The sequence below is a fragment of the Oratosquilla oratoria genome, chromosome 9 (genome assembly GCF_046742065.1).
Source record: "Oratosquilla oratoria isolate Oo_2021 chromosome 9, ASM4674206v1, whole genome shotgun sequence".
Classification (NCBI taxonomy): domain Eukaryota; kingdom Metazoa; phylum Arthropoda; class Malacostraca; order Stomatopoda; family Squillidae; genus Oratosquilla; species Oratosquilla oratoria.
Window position 1 is genome coordinate 44,354,084 of NC_134785.1, and position 6,138 is coordinate 44,360,221.

The 6,138-nt window shown below is 42.2% G+C and overlaps 1 protein-coding gene across 5 annotated transcripts in view; it reads left to right on the top strand.

Annotated features, from left to right (window-relative positions):
* The first annotated feature begins 4,192 nt into the window (after positions 1-4,192).
* The window catches only part of LOC143028358 (uncharacterized), a 301,720-nt gene continuing 299,774 nt past the window's right edge, over positions 4,193-6,138 (top strand). For 2 of the 5 annotated variants that reach the window (XM_076190319.1, XM_076190315.1), the window contains exons 1-2: positions 4,206-4,246; positions 4,796-5,134. The gene's annotated coding sequence lies outside the window, so the exon portion shown is untranslated. Of the gene's footprint in view, positions 4,247-4,795; positions 5,135-6,138 lie in introns of all 5 variants that reach the window. The other 3 variants (XM_076190317.1, XM_076190318.1, XM_076190316.1) reach the window with 3 other exon arrangements.

Here is a 6,138-nt window from a genome sequence, read left to right on the forward strand (position 1 = left end):
TACACTTAACAAGCTGACCCCTCTGAAACTACTATACTCACACATGTCCTCTTTTCCCTTGTAAAGTGGAACTATACAGGCACTCCTCCAGTCCCCCGGCACTCTACTCTCTCATAAACAAACATTAAATAACCTCACCAGCTCGTCCACCATTATTGTACCTTCTTTTTCAAAGAATCTTCATGCCATCCATCCAACCCAGGTGCCTTACCTGCTCTCATCATCTTAACAACTGCTTTCACTTCATCTTTCCTTATCTCTCCCCCATTTTCATCACTCATCACTTTCATTTTCTTAGCGCTTCCCACTGCAACTATCTTTCCCTCCCTATCCTCCTTCACATATAACAACTCCCTAAAATACTCTGCCCATCTTCCTCTTACTGCCTTCTCTTCCATTATCATCTCTCCATCTGCACCTTTTACCTTTTCTTCTCTACTTAATTCGCCTCCTCTTCCTCTCTTAATTTCTTTCCAAAACATTTTTATTACTTTCAAAATTTTCTGCCATACCCTTACCCCATTTCACATCTGCTCTCCTCTTTGCCTTCTTTATCTTATGCTTTACTTCTTTTCTCTTTACTTTGTACTTCTCATATGATTCCCCCGTCCTAATTTATAACCAATCTATGAAAGCTTGCTTCTACTCTTCTACACCCTTCTTTGCTTTCTCATCCCACCACTCACTACCCTTCTATTTCCTCCTCCTTGTTCCACACACCATCTTTGCACACCTTGTGACTCCCTCCTTGAACCATCCCCATTTCCCCTCCACTCCTAGTTCTACACTATCCTTCACTTCCTCCCACTCCTCTCTCATCTTCTTCTTATACTCCTTTTCATTTTCTTTCTCGTTTAAGCCGTTCAATCTAAATACCTCCCTACCCTCTGCCCTTTTCCTCTCTCTCCGCCTATCCTCCAATCTCAACTTACTTTCCACCAGAAAATGATCTGAAATTTCCCCACTCTCTCTCCTAAGGACATGTACATACTTAGCTCTTCCTACTATACTCCTGTTTACCACTATATGGTCCATTAACGATCTATCTACCACCCTCTCCCATGTGCACTTATGCTTGATTTTCTTCCTAAACACTGTATTTGCTATCATCAACTATCTTTGTAGAAACATCTCTACCATCAACTCTCCTCTACGATTTTTTCCTGGAATTCCATACTTCCCAATCACTCCGTCTATTGATTCCTTTCCTACCCTAGCATTAAGCTCTCTCAATACAACTACATTGACATTTCTCCTTAATCCCTCTATGCACTCACTTAAATCTATCCAAAAAGCCTCCCTTTCCTCTACACTTTTCTCACTACTAGTCCTATATGCACTTACAAAACCCACATCTCCCTTCCCAGCTTCATCTTCATCCACATTAATCTTGAAGAAACCTCCTTCCACTCCACTAGCCGCTTACTTATCTCTTCATTTACTAGTATAGCCACCCTTTCTCTCCCTTACTCCTGAGAACCTCCTAACCACACTCCCAAACTCACACTGGCCCCTCCCTTTCAACTTAATCTAACTCAATGCCAACACATGCATCTTTCTTCTAACAAACATACTACCTATCTCTTCTTTTTTACTCTCATCTGTACCACATCCACGCACATTAAAAGACTCAAACCTTAGGGTACTGGTTGGAAAACTAGACCCCCTTATGCCTTTATATGTATACATATTTAGGGATGTCCCCTTTGGGGCTACAGGTAGCAGAATTCCTAGTTCTTTTTCCGTTTTTTTTTTTTTTTTTTTTTTTTTTTGTCGCCTCGTGCGATTCAAGTGAGAGGACTTGGTCGCAGTGTTCTTTCCCCCCACCACAGGGTAGGCGAAAAAATTAAATGAAATTTTCAGAGAAATGGTCCAGGACAGTAACAAGGGGTGGGGGGACAGCATAACGGAGGGACAGTCGCAGTATAATAAAAGTGTCATAATTTCTCTATGAACAGAGACTTCCTCTATCACAGAAAAAATGATGTGTGATCTGGTTCATAGGGGCGCCCCATATAGACTCTAAAGTATCAACTGCATGCTACTTTGCCACAATAACATGCAGCCAATACCTCAGATGGGGTATTGGTTGCGTGTATATTACAATGATGATAAGATGGTAATGATTATGATGGTAATTATGCTGAACATTATAGTGATATTTATAGTAACAGTTGTGGAAATAACAATAACAACAATAACAATAACAATAATAACAACAATAACAATAACAATAACAATAACAATAACAATAACAATAACAATAACAATAACAATTGAAATAATAACAATAACAACAATAATAACAATAACAACAATAATGACAATAACAATAACAATGATGAAAATAAATTACAAAGTCCCAAACTGTAGGGGAGGAGGAGGAGGAGGGGAGGGAGAGGAGAAGATGCAAGGTGGACGACAACGGCGAAAGAGTTGAAGGAGGAGGGTGGAGGGGGTGGTGGAGTGGGAACTGGAACTGGAGGCTGGCGAGGTATGGTAGTAGTGGAGGAGGAGGAGGAGGAGGAGGAGGAGGAGGAAGAGGAGATGGTGAAGGAGTTAAAGGGATAGAGCACTGGACGCTGAAAGGTTAGCTTCCCCCATCCCTTTTTTTCGTACCCTACACACACACACACACACACACACACACACACACACACACACACACACACACACACACACACACACACACACACACACACACACACACACACACACACACACACACACACACACACACACACACACACACACACACACACACACACACACACACACACACACACACACACACACACACCACGGCTCGGTGGCGGATTGGTAAAGCACTGGCCTCACAAGCCAGAGAACCGGGGTTCGATTCCCCGGTCGGGCGGAGATAAGTTGGGTTTGTCTCCTTTCACGTGTAGCCCCTGTTCACCTAGCAGCGAGTAGGTACGGGACGTTAGTCAAGGAGTTGTGACCTTGCTGTCCCGGTGTGTGGTGTGTGAGTGGTCTCAGACCTACCCAGAGATCGGCTAATAAGGAGCTCTGAGCTCACTGCCGTAGGGTGGTGTCTGGCTGTCTCGACAGAGACTGCAGCAGATCCGAGGTGAATACACACACACACACACACACACACACACACACACACACACACACACACACACACACACACACACACACACACACACACACACACATACACACACACACACACACACACACACACACACACACACACACACACACACACACACACACACACACACACACACACACACACACAGAGAGAGAGAGAGAGAGAGAGAGAGAGATAGAGAGAGAGAGAGAGAGAGAGAGAGAGAGAGAGAGAGAGAGAGAGAGAGAGAGAGAGAGAGAGAGAGAGAGAGAGAGAGAGAGAGAGAGAGAGAGAGAGAGAGAGAGAGAGAGAGAGAGAAGGGAAGATAAAGAGAGGGGTGTGTGTCTACATATAATTCTGGTTGTCGCCAGGTGATTTTATTCACTTATGTGGTGACATATTTGCCTGGATGACGATAACAGGGTGGAGTCTCCAATGGGTAGGGTGGAGGAGGAGGAGGAGGAAGAAGAGGAGGATGAGGAAGAAGAGGAGGAGGAGTAGAACGTGCCGCTGAGCCAGAGGTTGAGGTTGATGCGAGCGATGGGTAGGAGGAGGAAAAAGAGGAAGGGGGAAGAGGAATAGAGGAAGAGGGAAGAGAAAGAGAGAAAGGTGTAAGAAGAGTAAGAGGATGAAGAGAAAGAAGAATAGGGAGAGGATGAGAAGTAGGAAGAAGAAGAAGAGGATGAAAATGAGGAAGGGAAGGAGGAATAGGAAAAGGAGGAATAGAAGTCAATGGAGAAAGAATACAAGTTAGAGGAGGAGGAGGAGGAGGAGGAGGAGGAGGAAGAGGAAGAGAAGAAAGAATAGAAGTCGGAGAAAGAAGAGTAAGAGGAGGAGGGTAAGGAATAGAAGTCGGAGGAGGAAGAAGTGGATAAGGAATAGTAGTCGGAGGAGGAAGAGGAGGAGGAAGAGGAGGAGGAAGAGGAGGAGGAGGAGGGATAGAACTAGGATAGAACTCAGAGGAATAGAAGTCGGAGGAAGAGGAATAGAAGTCAGAGGTGGAGGAATAGAGCCCGGAGGAGGAGGAGGAGGATGGGGAGCAGGAGGAGGAGGGGGAGGGGGAGAGGGTTTGGTACTGCAAGGAAACTCGGTCCAGTCCAGTAGTGTCAGTGGTGCTGCGTTTGTGCTCGCATACTCGGCTGGTCGGTAGGCCGTCGCTCTCTTCTCGAAAAATTTTGCCCCGAAATCCAAAATTTCTTCCTTCCAGAATCGACGAAGAACCGACCTTTCAGTTCCAAAAAGTGGAAACGCTCTAAGAGAAGCAGTTTTTGAGTAGGGAAAGCTCAAACATGGACGTGTGTGTGTCTGTGTGTCTGTGTGTACGCCCCGTGTGTTCTTCACTATCAAGTGGGGTTTTAAGGCAAAACTAAAACCCCGCTTTAATTCAACCGAGATGACTTTTAGTCCTCCCTTTTTTTTTTCTTTCTCTCTTTTTTTTTGTGTGTTCATCTGTGCGTCCAGGTCTAACACTTCCGCAAACATGTGTTCTTGTTTGAATGTGTGTCTTTAGATGTGTTCAGTGCGTTTAAATCACCTGTTAATGTGTTCAAAGGAGAAAAAATACATACGGCACGTTAAGTGGTATACTTCCATTACATTGTGCATAATATCTTAAGAACATCTGAACACTCTTGAGTATAATCATCTCCATATTATATCATGTTATCCTTTCTGAGACTTCTGTTTCTTTGATAGTTCTCAGTAACAGTACACATACTCATAGATAAATGTAATAGGAAACGCAACTTACAGAACTCTTTGTTTTAAATCAACTCAATCAGTGTAACGTTCTACTCAAATTCAGCTAAGTGTCTTGGTTCACGTCGGCAAGTGCGAATGAATTGTTCTTGAATAATACAAGAGAACATGGGAAAAGCAAAGCGATTGTTATATATGCCCTAGAGAAAAAAAGATATATACCAAAGTAATATAACAAATTCTGTCGAAAAAGAAAATATAACGAGAGTAAGACAAGAATAAGAGGATTTTATTGTGATTTCGTAAAGGATTTAGCTGAAAACAAGGAGGCCAAAGGTAAGTTTCTTTTACATACTGTTCTATCTACATCAATACATATACATATACATATACATATACATATACATATACATATACATATACATATACATATACATATACATATACATATACATATACGTATACATATACGTATACATATACATACATATACACATACGCATATACATACACATACACATATGTATGTTCAATGTTACAGTGGTACCACGACAGTGCATATGACGTGTCATGAACGGGGCTCGACACTCTTTGGCGGGGGGGGGGGAGAGTGGGGGAATTAGGGGGAAGGGGGAGAGAGGGGAGAGGAGGGAATTGAATTCCATATTCACTTCAAACTAGTTCCATCGTGTGGTCTTCCAAGAACTATCGATGCGGACTTCTTTCACTTAAGCAGTTATTGGCTGATGTTCTCAAAACTAGGATTACAAAGGCATCCTTGCTTCCTTACACGAAGGGCAAAACTCATAACTAATACATACATACATTTATATATATATATATATATATATATAATGTATATATGTATATTCATATATATATATATATATATATATATTTATTTTTATATATATGTGTATATATATACATACATACATATATATATATATATATATATATATGTGTGTGTGTGTGTGTGTGTATGTGTGTGTGTGTGTGTGTGTGTGTATATGTATAATATATATATATATATATATATATATATATATATATATATATATATACATACATATACCAAAGGCTTTTTCCCCTCGCAAGGGAGGTAGCCAAACAACAAAGGCATAAAACCACTCCCACCCATTCGATCCCCTACATACTCCACTCCCCTCTACCCTCTTCCCTCCCTCTTATCTTGGCACCTCCTGGATGACGGGTCATCTCTGCATCTTGTCCATTGCCCTGGGTCAGAAGTAGTGCTGCAAAACACTACATCCACAGCAAGGCCGCTTCATTAAATCGGCGACCCCCCTCTCCGTCCTCTCATGCAGAAAAGAAGACGG